Source organism: Caretta caretta, chromosome 2 (genome assembly GCF_965140235.1).
Source record: "Caretta caretta isolate rCarCar2 chromosome 2, rCarCar1.hap1, whole genome shotgun sequence".
Lineage (NCBI taxonomy): Eukaryota > Metazoa > Chordata > Testudines > Cheloniidae > Caretta > Caretta caretta.
Genome location: NC_134207.1, coordinates 163,341,981 through 163,365,688, shown reverse-complemented (window position 1 = coordinate 163,365,688; position 23,708 = coordinate 163,341,981). Strand labels below are relative to the sequence as shown.

The 23,708-nt window shown below is 42.0% G+C and overlaps 1 long non-coding RNA gene across 1 annotated transcript in view; it reads right to left on the bottom strand.

Moving 5' to 3' along the window:
• Nucleotides 1-284: 284 nt before the first annotated feature.
• Nucleotides 285-23,708, bottom strand: part of LOC142070845 (uncharacterized) — a 96,882-nt gene continuing 73,458 nt past the window's right edge. The window contains exons 2-3 of the long non-coding RNA XR_012666767.1: nucleotides 3,233-3,308; nucleotides 285-347 (exon numbers count right to left, since the gene is read on the bottom strand). This is a non-coding gene — a long non-coding RNA (uncharacterized LOC142070845). The remainder of the gene's footprint in view (nucleotides 348-3,232; nucleotides 3,309-23,708) is intronic.

The window sequence follows — 23,708 nt, the reverse complement described above, 5'->3', positions numbered from 1 at the left end:
TTCTTCAGACTACCACAAAACATTTTGTAATCAGCTATCTTTTATTCTTTCAAAGGTCTTTGCTGACATTTTAAAAAGAAACTATGTCTCATGACATTAGAACTGCTTTAATTACTTTAATATTAAAGAACAAAGATGGTTGCAACTGAGGCGATTTGCGCCCCATCTCTCTATTGAACACAGACTGCAAAGTAATTGAAAAAATGTTAGTGACACAACTGAACACCATCATCTTGTCAGTTATACACACAGGTTGGTTTCATTAAGAAAGATTGGCTGCTGACAATATGAGAAAAATTACTTACTTCATCAGGCAAGCTCAGAGGTCAGATGTCCCCTCCATATCTCTAGATGCAGAGAAAGCTTTAGATAGGGTTAAATGGCCTTCTCTAATAGCTGCCCTAAAAAATCAGATTTGAACCAATACTCCTGAATTGGATCAGTGTATTATACAACTCTCCCTTGCTTCACTATCAACTAATAGCATTATTTCTCCAACATTTCAACTAGAAAGAGGGACATGACAGGGCTGTCCCCTCTTGCCCCTCCTTTTTTAATGTATCTCTTGAACCAGTGGCAATGTAAATACATGAGCACTTAGCCATTCAAGGTGTGTCGATAAACAGGAAAGTATACAAAAATCTATGTATGCTGATGACATTTCTGTACTATTGAAGAATCCATCCTCATCAATCCCCTCATTATTGAATGTACTTGACATTTTTGAAAGATCTCTGGTTTTCACATTAACTGGAATAAATCACAAGCAATGGATATAACCAAAAGACTAGATCCTTCTGCATTTCATTATTTTTCATTTCAAATGTGCAAGGAAATAACTTATTTAGGTGTTAAAATTTGTCCTGATCTTCCCATAATTGTTTGTATAAATATGGACTATATAATAAAAGAAATTTCCAGAGATGTAGAGATGTGGTGTCTCCTCCCTGTGTCCTTACTGGGGAGAACAGAAATAGCCAAAATGAATATCTGCCCAAGAATGACTTATATCATTAGCCTATTGCCTTTCTAGGTCTCTCCTTTGCTCAAATAAATAGGTGTGTCATGCAATTTTTATGGGCTAACAAACAGCCTTGCTTATCACATTAAAATATCCTGGGCAACTGGAAGGGGTTGCCAGATATGTATCTATATTTTCTAACATTCCAAATGTGTCCTCCTGTGAGGTGATGCCCTCATAGTAGCTCTGTATTCACACTGGCCTGGTTTGAGATCGAAAAAAGCTTAGCTATGTCATTTGGTTCCCTCTCTTCTTTTATATACCTTAAGAGGCTACCTACACCCTAGAGGAAAATTCCAGTCTTTGTATCTACATGGGGCATCCTACAACACGTTAAGATGATTACAACATCTGATCTTACTAATTCTCTTCTTGTACCACTGTGGGATTACCCATGCCTCAGGATCAAGGTCAACCCCTCCTTTAAGATAATTTGCATAGAAAAAGGATTAACAAAAATTAAACATATTATTCAGGATTATAGACTGGCCTTATGTGTATAACATATCAGTTACCACTGTCTCAGAGTTCCTTCTTTCGGCAGCTAAACTCCAGGATTCATGAAAGGATAGGGAACAATTGGTCTGTTTCAATTCTCTCACCTCTAGGACAACATATTAAGAAATATGGAAACAAAAGTCACTTGTAGGAATTAGAACAGGAGTATTTGTGGCACCTTAGAGACTAACAAATTTATTTGAACATAGGCTTTTGTGGGCTACAGCCCACTTCATCGGATGTCCACAAAAGCTTGTGCTCAAATAAATTTGTTAGTCTCTAAGGTGCCACAAGTAGTCTTGTTCTTTTTGCGGATACAGACTAACACGGCTGCTGCTCTGAAATTTGTAGGAATTACTTATTGGTGTCTTAATGCTTTGCATCAACCTCCCAATCTCAGTCTCAAATAAAAATGGGGGAAAGAACTTAGCCTTACTATCACAACAAAAACCTGGGAGGATATCTGGCTTAATGTGAAAGATACATCAAGTACTTTATCTTTGCGATTCTTCCAGAACAAGATATCAAACAGGTAATACTGGATTCCAGAATATTTGTTTAAGGCTAGACTGGCAACACAAAGAGAGTGTTTGAGATGCAAACAGCCACATGTCAACCTTTCACACATCTTCCATACCTGTCAAAAATTCATGTGTTTTGGAACACCATATTCAGTGCTCTTTCAAAAACTTTAAGTGTTGCTATCTTTCCTGCTCCACACTTGTATATTTTAGGGGTGCTGTTGATATTACCAGTCAACATTAAGAAATGGACTGCAGTAAGTAATTCTAATGGCCAAAAGAGTTATTTTGAGAAAATTTAAATCCGCAATTCCTCCCTTATGCACAGACTGGCTTAGTGAGCGCTCTACTACTTCATTACTGGAAAAAATGACTGTGTTCAATAGAAACATCCCTAAAAATATGAGGATGTCTGGTCACACACAAAACTATTGCATACTTTTGCAATTTAATATATATTAGTCTCCATTACTCATAGGTTATGTGCTTGTTATTTATGTATTTAGTCACTTTATAATAATTGACGCCTTGCATTACTGCTACAGGTTTGGGGGCGGGGGGGATTGTTTTTTCCGAGGTTTTACAAATAATGAACATTGATTTTTGTTATTTATATGGTATTTCCATTTTGTGCATGCATTTATATATGTCTTATTTTGTATTGTGTTTGTATTTTACATAAAAACCATAAAAATAAATTTTAAAAAAGTATATTTATGCTCCGTTGCCCAACCACCTTAAATGGTTGTGTGTTTAGCATTGAGAATTGCTAGTGCAATATAAAATGGTAGAGCAACATAAAATTGAGGCCCATGGATTTAACTCATGCATTTGGCAGTTACATTCGAAAGTGCGTGGTTCTTTATGGGACTGGGGAATATGGTTTCAGAGAAATAGACATCTAACCCTCTAACCAGAACTCTGGATCTCAGACAATTAAAGGAACTGGACAAAGATCTGCCCATAATCTTCCCAATTAGAAGGGTTCTGTCTGACAAGAGAGAACTGATATGTGAATTCCGCTGGACAGCTAATCACTTTGGGTTATATCTTTCTCACTCAGGCAGGAAGAAACCCAGCTGTTTTTAAATCTGCAATCTACACACATTGCCAAATAGTTTTCTTTCTTGTGCAGATACCAAGAACAAATTTAAAAGAGTCCTAAAATTTACCAGGTTTGTTTGAGCCTCACCCATATGCTTTTGGAGAGATTCAACATCAGTGATGTCTTCTGGTGCTCCTCCTGCTGCTTATAAAGGTTAGGTCATCTGTTCAGAGAAGAGAAAACACACCATTGATTTAAGTGACTAACCATGCATCTGGAATAGTGAATCATGAATTATTAATACTTGAAGGTGTTCTTGTAAATAACTCACGGGCTCAAATACTCTGGGTAAATTCCCTGCCCTAATAAAGTCAATGAAAAACTCCCATTGATTTCAGTAGGACCTGGATTTCTCCCTTTATGTTCACCAAAATTACCCCTCCAACAAATCGATAAAAAAGCATGTTTCAAGACCAGCCAGGCCTAAATCCAGCAGGTAAATTGTTTGCAGTGAATAATTTGACCAACTCCACTCTACACTTTTGTAATCCTGGAAAATCCAAAATAAAGTAGTAGAGAAGATAAGTTGTCTTAGGGCTTGTCTACACATGAAAGCTACTCCAGAATAAAGTAGGGTGTGAATTTAAAGCAGGTAGCTGTCATGGAATAGCTCCACACGTGGGCATTTATTCCAAAATAAGAATGCCTTATACCAAATTAGTTTAATCCACTTTCAAAGTATTCCAGAATACATGGTGTACACAAGCCTTTAGCGGTTTCTTTCCCCAGGTTCACAAACTTCTTCTCCCTTAAATATGTAATCCATTCTACTGGAGTTAAAAGAGAATCCCAGCAAACCTGTACTAAGGAAAGCATAAAATATATGAATATTTTAGCATTTACCCTGTAGGACCTTAAAAAAGACTAGGCTGGTTTCAGAGACAGCTACAAACTGTTCTGTTTGCTCAGTCCATATGCAACAATGGAGCCAGGTGCAGCCCAAATGCCAGTGAACGATTAAGAATAACTGAAGTGATAGGCTTTTGTCATAAACATACAGCTAAGGGCAGCCTAGAATTCTTCCTTACCTATAAGGTGTTAAGAAGCTCAAATAGCCTAGTTGGCACCTGACCAACAGGACCAATGGGGAAAGAAGATACTTTCAAATCTTGGGAGGGGGGAAGGTTTTGTTTGTGCTCTTTGTTTTGTGTGGGGGTTCTCTCTTGGGACTGAGAGGGGCCAGACAGAAATCCATCTTCTCCAACCCATCCCAATCCAAGTCTCCAATATTGCAACCAGTTTAGGTAAACCAGGTAAGGCGGATTAGTTTATCTCTTTGCTTTTCTTGTGAATTTTCCCTGTGCTAAGAGGGAGGTTTATTCCTGTTTTCTGTAACTTTAAGGTTTTGCCCAGAGGGAAGTCCTCTGTGTTTTGAATCTGAGTACCCTGTAAAGTATTTTCCATCCTGATTTTACAAAGATGATTTTTACCTTTCTGTTTTTAAAATAAAATCCTTTTTTTTAAGAACCTGACTGATTTTTCCATTGTTCCAAGACCATGGGGTTTGGGTCTTTGATCATTTTGTAAACAATTGGTTAAGATATCATTCTCAAGCCTCCCCAGGAAAGGGGGTGTAAGGGCTGGGGGGGGGGGGGGTTGCTGCGGGAAGAGGAACTCCAAGTGATCCTTTTCCCTGGTTCTTTGTTAAATCACTTGGCGGTGGCAGTGTTACTTAAACCCAAGGTACAATGGAAAATTTGTGCCCGGGGAGTTTTTTCCTAAGCTGGTAGAAATAAGCTTAGGGGAGGTCTTTCATGCAGGCCCCCACGTCTGTACCCTAGAGTTCAGAGTGGAGAGGGAACCCTGACAGCTTTTAATGGGAAGACTTAGTCTTTGCCATATGAAGAATTTAAAAAACAGCACAGCAGTACATGATACTATAAAGAATGCTTTGTTTCAGTCAAAAGAAAGAGAATCTTTCAAATGACAGAACTGATGCAATGCAGAAGGCAATTTTTCTGTTTTTCACCCAAACATAATAGACACAGAGGGGCGGGAGGGGAATCTTGAAATGCTGGGGAAGAAGGGGGGGAGAATTAAGGTTAATACATTCATTGTAAAAAATGCTTTTTAGTTATTGAGGCCATTCTGACTCTCCTAACTCTGATTCAAAAAATTTTTTTCTCATGTGTTCCTTTGTTTTCACTAAGGATTATATCATTTTTCTGGACATTCTGGAGAACAATTCTTACTCTGAATATGCAATACAGACCTTTTCTGATGTTTTAAGTGCCACAACCATTTTCTGGTCCAAAATTCCCTTTAGGGGAACAATCCTGTTCCCACTGAAGACAATGGGAGTTTTTCCATTGATTTCAATGAGCAGAGGAATGATCCATAGATGAACTAACGGGCCTAAAAGCTACACTCAAAGGGGAAATCTTACCAGAATTCATGCAACTTACAACCAAAAAAGCCCCTCTCATGCAGAAGTTTCACCAACAGCAGCACTGCAAATTTTTAAGGAGAACGGCAGAACAGCAGGTGCCATATTAGAAAGGTGAAGCACAAACAGTGACTTTCTTCCAACACTGAACAAGAATCTTAGCAGCATAAGCAAAAACAAGTATTATCCCTGAAGCTACTGGGTCTCTGCTTCACATGAAACAAACATCTCTGCTATCCCAGCCCCTCCTATTTGGATACAGTAATAAATTTACCCTCACAGCAGCTGCCACCACCTTCAAGGAGGTTACATGACCTAGAGCAGTAAATACAGAGGTGGAATCCCAGAATTCTTAAATTCTAGTATGACTCTTCTACTTTTAGCTTAATGATGTTTTGCACCTAAAAACATCACTTAGGTGTCACAACACCCTTAAGAAGTAGGTAAATATTATCATCACCATTGTATAGATGGGAAATTGATAATCAGACATAGTTTTCTGCTCCTTTTGACTGTAGGGCTCATCCACAAGACTGCATCGTATCCTAGGTGAATTATTTCACGTATATGGGTTTCAGTTTCGTTACTATAAGTTGAACCTGAAAATATTCAGCACTTAGTCATCAGCCAATTGTAGGTAAATAAATATTATCCTTATTGGACAGCTGGAGAAAATGAGACAGAAAGGCCAACTTTTTCTAAACTGTTCACTGGAGCTGATAGGAAAACTGAAGATTTTCCCACAAGACAATTCTGAATGAAAAATCTTCCTCAGCATTACAGGGGATATGTGAGCCCCTTCATTTCCCCCATGTCCCCTATTTTCACATTACCCACAATGGCAGAGGCTCTGTGAGCCCCCAACTCCACAGTCTCCTCTCTGCCATATGGCAGAGACTGTGTGTGACCTCTCCCCATACTACCCTCCCACCATACCATTGTCCGCCATTCTCCTTTCTCTCCATTCATGCCTATGCCAGGGGCTCTGTGTATATGCCACTCATCCCTCCCATTCCTCCTTGTTGCACGTCATGCATCCCCCATCCCCTTTTGGGATGGGGCAAGAGTCGTTATAGGCCCGCAGTCAAATGTGTGTGACTCCTCTGGGTCTTGGAGCAATGCGGCCTAACAGATCAAGTCAATCTACTTGACCTCTCAATCAGGCCTGTGCAGCCTAGTGACTGGAGTCAGTAAGGCTGCCCTCACAACCACGGCTGTGTGGCCTAGTGGCCAGAGTCAATAGAGCTGGTGAGGAAGGCCACCACCCAGGGTGGGTGGTAGCCAAGATAGGGGAACCCGGCCTTCTGTCTCCACCACGTTTCATCCCAGGGCCCTGCCAGTTGTGGGGTTTCCCACCACCAGCTCAGCAGGGATCCATCCGAAAAACACCGAGCTAGTCTCCGGTTTTCCAATAACCCCCCCACAAAGACTCCCTGGGTTACTTTACTCCTGGGGGAATTCTGCATGACTGCATGCATGCATAATTAATGAGCCCAGCATATTTTTAATGCTTTTGTGCAGAAAAAAGCTTCTGTTGAAATGTTGCTGCACTTCTGCTTTTGCCCACCAGAGAGCGCTGTGGTGCAAGAACAGCAGCAGCTCCCAGCAGAAAATATCTTCTGCAATTCTACTTTTACCCACCAGAGGGTGATGTGGTGATAGAACAGAGCAGCAGCTCCCCGCCAGCGAGGGAAGAGAAAGAGGCCTGCCTACCAGGTGGTGGGCCAGGTCAGGACACAGGGGCTACGGGAAGACAGACAGCATGGGGTGCTGGGGCAGGTCAGACCGGGGCTCCTAAGGGCTACTGGGGGAGAAAAGACTGGGGCAGGGGCTGAATGGGAGTGGAGGCATAGGACCATAGGGGAGGGAGATGCAGAGCCACATGGTGATGCGGGAGGAGGTGCAGAGCTACACAGGGACAAGAGAATGGCTGGGTGGAGTACAGAGAAAAATGAGGACAGGGGAGGGGGTACAGGGACACATAGGGACAGGGGATTGGCTGGGTAGGGCGCAGAGACAAATGGGGATGGTGTGGGGTGCAGGGCCACATGGGAATGGGGGGAATGGGTGCCTGAGTAGGAGTGGAGGGACACATGTGCCTGACTGGATGGGAGAGGCTAGGGTTAAGCCAAGGTCTGAAAGCAGGAAGCTCCCTTACAGTCCCTCCCCACTACCCTCAAAAAAAAACTGTTCCATAGTTTTCCCACCCACACCCAACAATCCTCCAAGTTCACACCCAGACTCTTTCCCAGCAATTACTTCCCTCTCCCTCAGCTCTTCCCTTACCCCTGACTCCCCCCCTAGCCTGTGCACTGCTTCTGAGGGGGTGCAAGAAATACGGTTCTGTGTTGTAGTTTAAATTACTCAGAGTTCTACTTTAATATGCCTAGTAAGGAATCTATTTGTCAAAAAATATTTTCTGAATCTTTTTTGTTGTCTGTATTGTTACAGACATACTTGCGGATAGGTATTTTGAAATAAAATGACCAAAAATAATTGAAACTGATGTGATTATATTCTGTTATTTTGACAAATAAAATATGTAGAATTTTGCAGATTTTGAAAATATTGTGTGCAGAATTTTTAAATTTTTTCTTGCAGAATTTTTAAATTTTTGGTGTAGAATTCCCTCAGGAGCAGTTACTTCCTACCTGTTTCTCCACAGTTTCATGGTCTCGTGGTTCCCCCGTCTCTCCTCTCTCTGTGGTTTCCAGAGCTTGGGGTTCATGGGTTGTTGCCGTCTGGCTGACCTCCACGCCATGAAGTGCCGCAGTCCTTTAGCGGGAGTCTGCAGCACACCTCCATCCTCTCCGATAGACAGCCCCAAATGAACCGGGCTGCTCCCTTTTATACCTGGCCTCCAGCTGGAGCATGCCCAGCAGGGTCGAGGGGGCATGTTCTCCTCATCACAAAGAGAGGAATTAACCCCTGCAGTCCCAGTGTGGTGCATGCACGCCCTGTCACACTCCATTGTAATTTCTCTTCTTTCTGTCTGGGAGGTAAGTCATTCAGGGTATGCCTTCACTGTGCAGTTAGCCTGGATGATTGGCACCCGGGTCTGAGCAACTGTGTAAGTTCTCAGCCCCAGTGTGAGTGTCCCACCTGCAAAGCCCTACCCGAGTTACCGCATTCTCACTGTTTCTGCACTCGCCCTTATATATCTGGGGCATATTCCATGGTTTTTTGTGCTGAGACACTGTAGGATACTTTCCCCTGTTAATTCTGTGAACTGGGGGAGAACCTGTCTGTCCTTTGGGGGGAATTGTGGGAAGGGCACTACCAATACTTGGGTGATTTTTTTTTTGCCTGCATCCTCACTGCAAGGTTGACTTAAAGCAGAACTCAATATACACCCTTAGCTAGGTCAGCAAAACATCTCCAGACCCAGGTTAAAGGTTTTTCTGTATGGACTTCAGTGGGCTGGGCTAAAGCCCAGGTAAGAACCTGGGTTAACTCAAGCATAGACATACCCATAGGGTGTCAACAGGTTAAACGCTACTGGGAGGACAAGAAAAGATGGGATGAGGTATTGTTATGCTGGAAGGTGTCGAGTGCCATCAACTTCTCTGATCTATAGACAATTACAAAGGTGATTGAAGCTGTGGCTCTGCTAAAGGGATGGCAGGGGCTTTACCTATCCCGCACTTCACCCCGTTCAGATAAATTCACACACGTTTTAGAATTGATCAGATGTGGCATTCAAATATCGTCATGTTAAATCCAAACAAATGTCATCAAGTTGAATGTAAGACACTGGAAGCTCAGCCAATAAAATGCTATTAAAGTACAATGTATTATAGCCAGTCTGTGGCAGAGGTGGGAATAGGATTTGGAGTTCTGTGCTCAAAGCCTTGTGTTCATTCCTTCAAGAAGTTTCTTCCTCCTCCTTGCAGAAATGTTGCTGTTCTCAAATATTCACTCTATTTCTTCTTGTCAGAATGTGCATCCTTCTAATTGTATGCAAAAATATGGAAGTTTCACAGAAGTATTGCAAGCAAAAATCCATAAAATTAGTCAGGGTGGAAAAATAATTTGTTTTGAATATTTCACCCAGCTCTAATTATATATTATTGGAAGTCAGTGGACTGCATTCGTGAAGGATTAACATAGGCACAATTTATTTTTCCAAATTTTATCAGAAAAGTGAAATCCTTGTACCTTATCTACTACTGAATCTCAAAACTAACAGTAATACCTAGCACTAATATAGGGCTTTTTACATGTTCAAAGCTCTTTACAAGTGCTAATTAATGAATAGAGAATTACTCATTTTAAAGGTGTCAGAGGAACAGCCGTGTTAGTCTGTATTCGCAAAAAGAAAAGGAGTACTTGTGGCACCTTAGAGACTAACCAATTTATTTGAGCATGAGCTTTCGTGAGCTACAGCTCACTTCATCAGATGTGATGTAGTGTAGTGCAAAGGTGTAGTGATAATGAACACATACTTATTTAATTAAAAAATACCCATATGAGGATACCAGTACCGACACTTATGACGTGCCAAGTAATGTTAAGTATAGCAGAAGATGTATATTAAAGACATATGGATATTTTTAGCTGTTATTTATACTTTATTTTAAAGTGTTAGTCAAAGGAACATAATGCAGGACCCAGAAGGACAAATCCTAGCATTCAGTTCCAGAGCTAGAGGCTACTTAACAGCTCTTCATCTAACTCGCAGAGGAACTAGCCAAGTCAACAGATGCTCCTGCTAGAAAAAAATAGGATATGGTGTTTCACACGTATATGTTGTTCCTGGCAAGCTTTTCCATCTGTTGGACTCACTCACTCTATTTTGAGGAAATAAGAAGGGGTGCAGCCTCAGAAAAGTGTACAAGGGCATGAGACAGTGCCACATCTTTAAAGTATACCTATTCATCTCTTTATATAATGCAAACTGAGACTGAGATGCTGAAGGGATTAAAGAAGGATTACAGTTTGCTCCTCCTTAAATGATTCCCCTGGAATATCACAATCTCCCATGGGATGCTCTGAAAGTAGGAGGGAGTGAGGAGCTAAAGGATTGTCTTTTTTTCTTGCATGCTGTCACAAGGCGCCTCTGTCACAGTTCAGCGAACCTCACTGACTGGCTAGTTCAGCTACAGTACAATCCAGGTTAGGAATTATTGAACCTCCAGCATCCACACTGCATTATGCAGGCCTGAGCCCAACCACCTATATCCCAGACTTCCTGCCCACATGTGTCTGCTCTAGCCCTTTGTTCATGGTTTTTATGGGAAAACTTGCAATATGGGAAAACTTGGTGCAATATGGGAAAACTTGATTGTGCACCAAACTTGACTGTCCAGGGGACAAAGAAGGTTGGCGCGTGGGATTGTGGAATACTTTTGGTGGACTCCCAGAGCACAAGTCCAGTGGGGTTTCATCTACACTGCAAAACAACAGGGCTTGAACCTTGAGTCCAACTTGACTCTAGCTTGGACACTCCACTCCCGTGGGGTCCTGGGACCCTAGGTCTGAGCTCTGGGTTAGTGCAATTTGTGTGTAGACAGAATGGGATTTAGAGTTGATCTTCAGTTTGAACCCTGGCCTTACACTGCTGTGCAGACCAACCAAAGAGCTCAATCTATTCAGCTTAATAAAGAGAAGGTTAAGAGATTATTTAATTACAGTCTATTTCTTGCATGGGCTCTTCAATCTAGCAGAGAAAGGTATAACATAATATAATGGCTGGAAGTTGAACCTAGACACATTCAGAATGGAAATACAGCATAAATTTTTAACAGTGAGGGTAATTAACCATGGGAACAATTTACCAAGGGGTATGGTAGATTCTCCGCCACTAACACTTTTAAAATCTAGATTGGATGTTTTTCTAAAAGATATTAGAAAATTAGATCTAGGGATTATTTTGGGCAAGTTCTATGGCCTGTGCTCTACAGAAGATCAGACTAGATGATTGCAATGGTCTCTTCTGGCCTTAGAGTCTATGAAAAATATTTGCACTGTGAAAACAGTCAGTGTTATACTATTTTATACACACAGGCACCCCCCCCCACACACACACACACACCTCATACCAGTGCCACTGACATCTATGCAGAACTGGACATGTATGTTCCACTTTCAAAAAATACTATAAATGGTTCCAAACTGTAACATTTAAGCCCAGCAACCAGATTTTAGCCTCCCTCCTCACTTAAGCATTTAGGTGTCTAGGATCCAGGGGTTTGGTTCAGACTATTACAGAGAGAGGTGTAGCCACAACATTCAGATCTGATTCTGAATTCAAATTCCAGCACCTTCCCCTTCCGCCTCCCCAGAGGCATTTGGATATGGATTCCCTGTTCAGTGCCATCTCACTTCAGTGCAATAGGGCAGAGGTGCTCAAAACTGAAATTGACATCACAGAGCGTTTCAGGTTCATGAGAAATACAGAACTGGATTACAGAAGAATGGGTAAAGTAGCATCACTATCATATACATAGGACTGAGTTTTATGCAGTTAATGAACTTGAGCAGTTGACAGTTTACAGGGAAGAGAACCTTAGGCATTTACTGCACTGGCAGCTCAAATGATAAATTTATTTCAGAGTACAGCTATGCATTAATTAAGACATTATTTTCTGATAACACAGCCATTAACATGCTTTAGCATTAATTACCTTTGTCCTTAGGAAACAATGGTCTATGGCCACAACATTTAGCATGAAGATATCAGTAGAAATCACCAATCACCTCTTGTTAAGATTACCACACATAGGATTTAATAGCACTCAAACTAATAGGGGTCTATAGAAGTTATTTTACAGGCAGTAGGATTTAATAGTGACTAAAATATCCTTGCTACAGAAGGATGTTTCACTAACCCATAGAAAGGAACAATTATATGCTAAATGTTATAGGACTTTTTCATAAAGGACAGTTCATGTCATCAACTGAGGACGTTTAAAGGCAACTGTGTGTGTTTAAGTTTTTGTACATAATGGTCTTTTTTCCTTCTTTTAGGGTGTAATCTAAAGAAAACAATTCAACTCTTTGGAGTCTTTCCATTGACTTCTACAGGCTATGGATCAGGCCCTTAATTGTTTTGCTATTATTGTTTTCACTTTTCTTTTGTATGGCATTGCTATCTGCCAAGCACTAAAGCAAACTGACACAAGTAATAACCAAAATGAAGTATGCTATTCAAAACGCATCAAATCAAGATTCAAAATTCACCTTGTTCCAAATCAATAATGTGCCATGGCTCTTTTAATTATTAAAAGTTAAACTGGCACAAAACTTCACTTTCTGTTATTTCACCATGACTAGTAATCCTCAGTCAAAACCACTTTAATCTATACTCTTATTCTTATAAAAGAAGTGCAGGATATCTCCAATATGCCACTTTACTGAACTGGATGTAAGCAATTGAAAATGACAAACTAACTATGCACAGAACTTTCATTTTTGTTATTGCTTTTGAGCAAAGGTAAAATCTGAAATGAAGCTCTCATACCTGCAGTGTGGATCTCTAATGCATATTTTGAATTTAAGCCCTGCACAAATTCCCAGTGAGGATACAGGAAGATCTGATTCATGTCAAGAACCAGAATATATTCAATATTCTCTTGACACATCTCATTAGAAGTTACATTTCTTTTTCCAGGATTTCTTTTAATTTTTAATTTGAGCAAGAGTTCCAAAACTCTGATATATTTTCATAGATCATCCGATCTCTATATTAGTCCATCTATTCTGCAAAGTGCCAGAACACTATAGAACCAGACATCCGTCTTTAAGGGGCAGGATAAAACTAGCAGTGTAATATCTTAGCAGTCAGTTCCATGGGCCTGATTATCCACTGCCTTGTCCTTTGTTCCCTCGTTTGCACCCAGGCTATGTGATGGAAAAGTGGGTGTAAAACACCACCAAGCTGACGGGGTAAAAGGTCAGTCCTACTTCGCAAAGCTGTGTCAGCCCAAGGTGCAAGGCAATGGAGAATGACGCCCTATTAATCTAGGACTAGATTCTCAACAGAGCTCAGGAGCCTTCAGTTCACATGGGAAATGTGGCTACTTATTTAGATGCCTAAATGAGAACGATTGATGCTGAGCTCTTTTGAAAGTCAAGCCCCCTAGCTCTTTAGCAGTCTGAGTCTTTAGCTGTCGTAGTCTGATTCTGGCAACCAGCCCCAGTTTATACTGTGCATAATGTGACAGAATTAAGGTGGTAAATGTGTATATTTTCCAATTACCATACAAAAATTACATGAAGGCAGGGTTATGGTTATAAATATATGCATTAAACTAAAAGAACCTCATTAAAACACGTTTAGATCAAATATATTAGACATCAAACCACTGGAAATCCTCATTCTATACCATCTACTTTAATTCTACGTCTCCAGTCCTGCCATCTTTTGACAAGTTATCCCCACAAGTTGCTACCTAAGAGTTTTTATCGCTACATATATAAATTACAACTCTGTCTTTTAATGTATGGTGATATAACCTGCACCTACCAGGCCAGTCTTCCCAAGTTTGTGATGCAAAAGTGTGTAGGATACAGCTGAGGAGGGGGGAGAAAATAGGGTCTGTGGACTGGATATTTAGGGAGAAAGTGACTCTTTGCCTTGTATCTGGAGGGTAGAGTCTCTGACCAATATCAAGCAGCTTAATAGAGTAGAATGTCATCTCCAGACAACAGGAGGGTGATGGGTGGGGCAAGGTGATGTGTGACTCGTGGAAGGTAAAATGCAAGTATCTGTTGTGGTCTCTGGTCCAAACCAAGAGCAGTGGGGAAGGCTGAGTTTTAATAAGTCTAAGACTCAGATCCCTTCCCCATCATTTGGGACAGCCATAGCTCAGTTTCTGTGTGCAAGGGCCTTCCAGGAAAGAGAGGGAAGGTCAGGATGTGATATTCCTTCTCTTTCTAATGTAAAAAGAGAAAGCATGGAATAATTGGGGTGAAAGAAAGAAAACGTCGTGAGGCCATATTCCTATGTTATAAAGTGGTAGAAAAAGGTAATCTTTTTTTTTGCTTTGTAATTCACCTTTAAAGACTTGACCCTTTCTTTTCACAATCAAAAGGTTACACTACTACTCCCCTCCCAAAACAGGTTTATTAATAGAATGAGAGATATTTCTTCCCAATAACCAGGATCTTTTCTTCCACTGTTTCTTTGCCAGCAGGTTTTAGTTACCTTTCTAGTTGACTAAATAATTATACCCATGAGACTGGAAGCTTGGAAGGCTGAGAGATACATGGAAATAAATTAACCTAAAGCAGCAAACAACATGTAAAAGTGTTTGAGGGCACACAGTTAATGCATGCTGAGATTTGGGTTCAGAAACTATTTACAGTGAGAAACACCTTTAAATAGAGAGATTTTCTCATAGGTCACTTAACTCCCCATTCAATCCCCATGGGTACACATGATCACATACTATTTTTTTTCCATCGGATCCCTGCCTCATTCAACGAATAGGTGCTCACTTAATGAGCACCTATTCGTATTTTGGTCTCTGTTCAATTTATGGCGCTAGGCCTTGTTTATTTATTCTGAAGCCAGACATTCATTTCCTTGTGGCCTTTTCTATGGTGCTCATTACTACAGTATCTGAGTGTATCACAGACATTAATTAATTTATCTTCTGAGCACTTCTGTGAGGTAAAGGGGTGGTATTAATCAGATTTGTACACAAGAGAAACCATGGCACAGAGAAATTAAGATGAAAAGTATCCACTAATTTTAAACAACCAATTTGAGATATCTAGGACCTGATTTTGGTGGGTACTTAACAGTACATAGCACTTTATATGTTCAGAACACAGCTCTTATTGACTTCAGATGCTACTGAAAATCCTTGGTAGGGCCCTACCAAATTCACAACCATGAAAAATACGTCACGGACCGTGAAACCTGGTCTCCCCCGTGAAATTGGATAAAAGTACACAAAAGACCATATACTATACTAAAAGTACAAAGGGTAAAAGTATAAAAAAAGTACACAGTGTTTCTCAAATTGAGGATCCTGACCCAAAAGAGACCTCAAGGTTATTGTAGGGGGGTCACAATATGGACACCTTTACTTCTGCACCGCCTTCAGAGTTGGGTGGCCGGAGGGCAGAAACTGCTGACCAGACGCCCAGCTCTGAAGGCAGCGCAGCCCTCAGCAGCAGTGCAGAAGCAAGAGTGGCATGGTAGGGTGTATTACCACCCTTACTTCTGCGCTGCTGTTGGTGGCGGTGCTGCCTGGAGAGCTGGGTGCCTGGGCAAGTGCTCTCCGGCTGTCCAGCTCTGAAGGCAGTACAGAAGCACCGGTGGCGATACTAGGACCCCCCTACAGTAGCCTTGTCAGAGCCCCGTTTGAAAAACGCGGACTTAAGGGCTTTACATGTTTATATTTTGCTGGTTTAAAATACATATTCATGCTTTGTTACAACACTCTGACATTTAAGCTTTAAATACCCGAAACCATGAAATTCAAGATTTTTAAAATGCTATGACCATGAAATTTACAAAAATGGACTGTGAATTTGGTAGGGTCCTAATCATTGGTCACCCAGAAAATGAGGAACACACAATTAGCGACCCACCTATGAAAAGTTTGGTTTAAGTGATTTGCCTAGCATCACATGGGAACTCTATGGCAAAGGCCAGGACAGAATCCAATTGTTTAGCGTGGTATTAACTATCCTTTCTCTTCTTACAGTCCCCTGCCTCTTCCATTTTACACTCTCCATCTTCTGCAACAAACAAAGCACGTATCCTATAGGCAACAGCCTCTTTCACCACACAACCCTGATTCATCCCCGGAGCAGGGTCCCTCCTGTGCACTGAATGAAACAGAGGTCCTGTGGAAAAAATAATACATGATCATCTAATCAAAGATTGTATCATAATGTGCATGCACAAGGGGAGAAAATTAAGGTTGCATACACAAACCTTTGGCCAAATTTGGAAGGATTTTTCACCAGGAATACAAAAGGCACATCCCTAACATAAAGGCCATCCCCTAGCAAACTTCAAGTCCCTGATCCAAAGCATGGGGTGCTAGGACTTCTCAAATAAAAAAAAAATTCTGGTGACCTTTAAACATGGCAAAACAATGTCTTTCCCTCCCAGATTCATTCTTGGAAATGGCTAAATCCTTTTGGCTGATATTTTTCAAGAACATTCAGCCCAAGGCAGATACCTGGCATGGGAAATATCAGTCCAAACCAGTTCCACCACTTTCCTTTGTATTTCATGTAGTTTTAGCTGCCTTTACAAGTATTTTAGTGGCCAGAAATGTGGAATCAGCACCATGAGAACAGTCACCAACAACATTGTCAACTAAGCTAGGCATCATGGTCCAGTGGCTAGGGCACTGGCTGTGGAGTCATTCGAGGCTCTGCTGCTGACCTACTGTGGAATCTTGGGTAAGTCACTTCACCAATCTGTGCCTCAATTTCGCCATCTCTAAAATGGGGTTAGTAATACTTAACCTTCACAGGATGTTCAGATCTCCAGGTGAAAAGTGCAATACAAGTCTTATGCATTTTTATTAGCTTTTGATTTAAATAAGCTTTGGTTACTGTAACTTGCTTGCAACTCATTTAAAACATAAATAAAAATGTTCATGAGATCAGTGTTCCGTGTGTGCAATTTCTATCCGTAATATTATTCTCATAAACAAACTAGGAAAATAGAACCTACGTGGAGCTGCTGTAAGATGGGTGCATATCTGGTTGGAAAACCATTTCTAAAGTATCACAGTCAAGCTGCAAGGGCTTGACTAAAGTGGAGTTCCAATCATGGCATAGGGAGTACACTTCTAAACTTTGCAGATGACACCAAGCTGGAAGGGGTTGCAAATGCTTTGGAGGATTAGATTAAAATTCAAAATGATCTGGAGAAATGGTCTGAAGTAAATAGGATGAAATTAAAAAAGGACAAATGCAAAGTACTCCACGTAAGAAGGAACAAATCAGTTGCACACATACAAAATGGGAAATGACTGCCTAGGAAGTAGTACTGCGGAAAGGGAACTGGGTGTCATAGGGGATCACAAACATGAGTCAACAGTGTAACACTGTTGCAAAAAAAAAAAAAGCAAACATCATTCTGGGATGTACTAGCAGGAGTATTGTAAGCAAGACAAGAGACATAATTCTTCCACTGTACTCCACGCAAATATGGCCTCAACAGGAGTATTGTGTCCAGTTCTGGGTGCTACATTTCAGGAAAGATGTGGACAAACTGGAGAAAACTCCAGAGAAGAGCATGAAAAATTATTAAAGGTCAGAAAACCTAAGGAAAGATTGAAAAAAATTGATTTGTTTAGTCTGGAGAAGAGAAGACTGAGGGGGAACATAATTTTCAAATACATAAACGGTTGCTACAATAAAGAGGCAGGAAAAAATGTTCTCATTAACCTCTGAGAATAGGCAAGAAACAATGGGCTTAAATTGCTGCAAGGGAGGTTTAGGAAGGATATAGGAAAAACTTCCTAATTGTCAGGGTAGTTAAGCATTGGAATAAATTGGCTAGGGAGGTTGTGGAATCTCTGTCATTGGAAGTTTTTAAGAGCAGGTTAAACAGTCACCTGTCGAGGTGGTCGAGATAATATTTAGTCCTGCCTTGAGTGCAGGGGACTGGACTAGAAGCCTTCTCAAGGTCCCTTGCAGTCCTACAATTCTATGGTTCTAATGCATCAGTGGTTCAATTCTGTTGAGATGCCCCACAGTGGGAAAACCGCAAAAGGTTATCATTGGGATAAGGATCCAAACAGGCTGAGCTGAAGTTTTTCGGCAAGAGTTCCCCACAATCTCATTCTCCCATCAGACTTCAAGTCTCATTACCTGCTTTATTATCCTCCTGAAAAATAAGGTGTGTGGGATGGACAGGAGGCACACTTCATTTCTTCTGAAAGGGGGACTCTTCATGAGTCTATGCTGGGTCTATGTTCCTTTCTGATGTTGTGCCACAAGACCTGTTAACACTGTCCAATATGTTCACTAATGGGGTCTATCTGATGTGCCATTATTGCTAACTGAAAAATTCCTAATAGCTTTTCTGTGGGGATCCTGCTCCTTTACCATGCTGAAACATACAATAGAAGCAGCCTAAAGTTTAAGTGCAATTTATGCCACCAAGTGCATTGCAGGACTGAAGTATCCTCTCCCTTTCTCAGCCCGCAATTGCCATTAATTTCTTCGGAAGGGAAGTATCCTGTGAGACCCAAGACTTTGTAAACCCATGATTTAATCTGTGACACAAATCATGGAGAATTCCAGTACCACTAGCATTTTAAAATGGCATCAGGTTTTGGTGCCATTTCCAGTGATGGGGTAAATGGATCCTGGCTACAGAAGATTCAAGGGATGTTGAATGATCGGAAGCTTTTAATGAAACTTTTTGGACCTTCAAAATTATTCAATTTAGAAGTAGAGCAAGGGCATGCAGCAGGAGGAGGGTTCTTATTTAATTCCAGCTGGTTCATCCATCCTTACTTGATACACAACAATTCCACTGACTTGAAACAATCTCATTGTCACAATAATGAAAATGGGTCCTATGGCGCAGCTAACGTTTATAATCTCAATGCTTAATACTTTGAACGGAAACAATTCCACTGAGATGATCAGCTCTAATGGCACCTTTATGTCATTATTGCTTATTGCCCAAATGTCTAATACTCATTTTATATGCAAGTCATGGATCAAAATGACCTCTCTCCTTAGGTTAGGTTAGCAAACTTTGTATAGTAAGAAAAAAAAAAATCACACTAGTACTCAGTCTCTCCCTCCTCCCCTTGAAGGCCTCATGGAGCTTCAAGTCTGTTTTCAAAGACCTCTTCTGTTTCAGCTATTCTAGTCCTTGCTACTGCTGCTTTCCCTGTTTTTACCCTGCACCCTTTGTATCTTTAATCTCATTCTTCTCACACTGGTCCTTGCCACATTACAGGTCCCAATGGGCAGCACATTCTGTTGCCACCAGCCCCACAAGTAGTCCTACAACCCAGCTGATACAAGGGATGGATGAGAAAATAACACCACCATAATGTGAGAGCATTGGTGTAAAGAATTAGAAATAAACAAACCCCATGTGGCATGTATTTTGTTGTCTTAATTCAGTCTTTAGTAGACTATACCAACACACCATAAGACACTCTACATTCATGCTTAATTGCTTAAAAATATATTCTGTGTTCGGCCTTAAGAAACCAACCCTGTTTTTCGAGTGCAAATTCGTTTCTGCAGATCTCTGTACTATAGGATGGCAGTACCTTGATAGTGCAATACAAGGGAGCCACCACCAATATATCTTCCTGGACTATTCCTGGATTGTTGATTTTAATCTCTTCGACATTCCATCGCTCTCCTTTTATGAACACTGGTGAATTATTCATCTGCATTTTTCCATGCACACATAAAACTGCTTTTTTGGGGGTGTGGGGGGGTGGAGGAATGCAATGGGGGATGGAAGGAGGCATTCCTTTCATCTGCATTATATGTCTCCCTAGATTTGGGGAAATGATTGTTGCAGCTGCAAAGCACACCATGTAAAATTACAGCTTTGCTGCAAAAATTCACTAGGAAGAGAATTCTTTTTATTTCCTCAGATTAAGCATGACAAAAATGGGGGATATGGAAGTGTTCACTAAGTATCTGTCTTGTGCAACTGAGCATGATTCTGAACCGTCCTATTTTATGGAACAAACTCAATTGTCTGAGACTCAAAGTGATAATATTCCAGATTTTCCAATAACTGAATAGTCAGGTGGGCTCGATGGAAGAGAGACAGGCAATAGCCAGCCAGCAATGTGGGTGTATTACCACTTCTCACAATAGAATTTGGTCCTGCAGACTAAAGCTGTGGTAGTTCTCAGTGCAGAGTGAGACAGAGAGAATACTGACCCTGCAATTAATCCTTGTGCCATGCTGGACTCTATGTAAACTGACAATCAAGGCTTCCACACCAGCTAGACCCTTAATCTTTCACAGCACAAAAGAAAGTGACTAGTCTAAAAAATGCAGACAGAACAGTTTCACATCCTGTACAGTTCCTTTAGTAGGAAGGAAGGAATAGCAGCATGTCAGAGATGCTAAACATTCTATAACAACCATTAAAAAAGAAAATATCTATTGTATCTTTTTCTAAGTTAGATTTAAAATTTTATAAGACAAAATAAGGTGCTTGAAAACTAGGAAATTACTTCTACTGATAAGATTGAGTATCTAAGGGAAATAAAAAATAGTTTTATAGTTAGAAAATCATATCAGTTCTCATTATTTCTCATAGTGAAAGCATTCGGTTATAAAATTTTAAGAAACTTCTTCTGTAAAATTTTACAATTTGGATACTGTATTTAGACATGGATTTCTTTTCTACTGGTCCTTATGCTGTGTGGAAGTAGAAGATGAGTTTGGAGCTCCACCTACAGGTGTTAAAAATAAGGCTGTACTTCTAAAATCTGATTAAAGCCAACTAGCCAGTGTTGCTTCAGTAAGTGCTGCAAGATAATATTTTCACTCCTCCGCAGAATTAGCCATCCAATTATTTTCTCAGATTAAAGCAAGGACTAAACCCTGGATACTCAGCATTCAAGACACGTTCTTAAGCAGTACACAGATACATTGGACAAAATTCTGCTCAGTTACACCACTGCAAATCCTGAAACTTCATTGAGTTACTTGGCATCTTTGCTGGTATAAATGACAGAGGAATCCAGAAAGTAAACACAATACTTCCTTCTTGTGGTTTGTCTTCGCAAATTGGCTACAAACAGACCACCATCAAGTTATTCTCATCTTCAAGTTCTTAATATCACTAATCACTTGCCATAGCTCTCATTTGATTTATGAGCATAAATACAGTTACCCTTCAAATGCAGAAGGTACCAAAAGATCTATCTCAGATACTACCAGTGGCAACCCAGAGAAGAGAATCATAGGGACTTGTGACAGGGTGCTGAGCAGAAAGACTGCAGAATCCGCCCCCGCCACTCCAGCCCCATTTAGGTGAATAAAGTGGAGCTGGCTGGAAAGAACCTGCCAAATTGAGGCGAATGAGAGCCAGCTGCCAGCCCAATTAACCCAGGACTATATAAGAGACTGGGAAGACAGGCGGGGGAGACTGGCACAGAGAAGAGTGAGTGTGTGCAGGCATGGAGAAAGCCCTTCCCTCCTGGGTTCAGACACAAGGAACCCAGAGCTGTGTATGCTGTATGGTGAGAAGGTGGTGGGAGCAGGAACTTGTAAATAAAGGAACCTCAGGTTCCTGAACCCAAGGGTCTCGAGTGACTTTATCTGAGCCTAGCAGAGGCAGGAGCCAGGAGGGCCAGCTGCGCTCTGCTACAGCCTGAATACCAGATACAAGAAGATCACTTTCACATAGCCAGATCATCATAAAGTGGGTGTAAACATCTCCCTGATACCTCTGTGTACAGGGCATCCCTGGCTAATATACCAGGCTAATTCACCAGCCCTGAACCCAAGCCCCAGTACAGGGTGCAGAGCAGTGATACACTGTGCTATAGCTATTCTCTGCCTCCTAGAGTCCATAACGGACTACAGTAAGCAGAGTAAGTTAGAGAAATCTCAGAGCTGCTCTGAAGTACACCCAGCTGGGTGCAGCCTTGCACAGCTTCAGAATACAGGGAGCACAAAAGAGACCCTACAGGTTTGTCATTTGAAGAAATGCTTAAGTTACAAGACTGCTAAAAAAAATATATTAAAATATTTCACATTTTGCTGACATTCCAGCAAGTGCTCAATCAGCATATGTTCTTACTGCCAGTGCAGCTCGTCTGCAGTATCTGTTAATAAGGAGGGCCTGTAATGAAGCACATTAACCACGAATGTGCCCCCTTGTGTCAGTGAGAGATGTTGCAGGGGGTTTCATCTCTGATACCCCCTGCAGGCCATCAGTCTTTGCACACCATTCAGCCCTCTAGCTGAGAGGCAGCTAGTTCAATATCCTTTTATTACTTCAAGGTAACATATTGTCCAGGTTCAGTCCTAAGTCCCAAAGAATCAACCTATCCTCTGGGCCCTGTGCTCCACTCTGCCCCGGGATTCCATGCTGGCTGCCTTTCCCCAGCCTTGATATCAACTACTGTCCTGCCTAAGTCTTTCTGAGGCTTCTAGCCTCCCAGGGTATGTCTACACTGCTGCTGGTAGCGAACTTTCCAGCCCAGGTAGACAGACTCCAGCTAGTGCACCAAAAATAGCAGTGTGGATATGGCAGCTTGGGCTCTCAGGCTTAGGGGGTTGGGTGGGATTGAAAGCCCAAAATCCACTCTGCTATTTTTAATACTCTAGCTTGACCCCGCTAGTGAAAATCTTTCTGGGCTGGAAAGCTTACTCCCAGCTGCCCTGCACACCCCAATAGTCTCTGGTGCTTCAGCCCCTCACAGGAGCCAGCCCATCTGTTGGTAGGGTTGCCGACTTTCTAATCACACAAAACTGAACGTCCTTTCCTGAGGCCCCATCCGCCCCTCCTCTGAAGCCCCCTGCCCCACTCACTCAATTCCCCCTCCCTCTGTTGCTCACTCTCCCCGCACCCTCACTCGTTTTCACTGAGCTGGGGCAAGGGGTTGGGGTGTGGAAGGGGGTGCAGGTTCTGGGGTGAGGCCAGAAAGGAAGGGTTGAGGGTGTAGGAGGGGGCTCAGGGCTGGGGTAGCGGTCTGGGACAGAAGGGGGTGAAAGCTCTGGTGTAGGGCTGGGGATGAGGGGTTTTGGGTGCAGGAGAGGGCTAAGGGCTGGGGCATGTGGTTGAGGTATGGGAGGGGGTAAGGGCTCTGGCTGGGAGTGCAGGCTCTGGGGTAGGGCCAGGGATGAGGGGTTTGGGATGCAGGAGGGGGCTCGGGGCAGGGGCTTGGGGTACAGGTTCCAGGAGGGAGTTTGGGTCCAGGAGGGGGCTTGGGGCAGGGGTACAGGCTCTGGAAGGGAGTTCTGACCTGGGCCAGGGGTGTGGGCTCCAGCCAGGCGGTGCTTACCTCAGGCGGCTCTCAGTCAGCTGCACAGCAGGGCTAAGGCAGGCTTCCTACCTGCCCTTGCTCTGCATAGCTCCCAGAAGCGGCGGTATGTCCAACTCCCTACACAGAGGCACGGCCAGGCAGCTACCATAGGCCATGGCTCCTGGCCAATGGGAGCTGCGGAGCCAGCGCTCAGGGCAGGGGCAGTGTGCAGAGCCCCCTTTGCCACCCCTATGCCTATGAGCCAGACGTGCCGGCCGCTTAC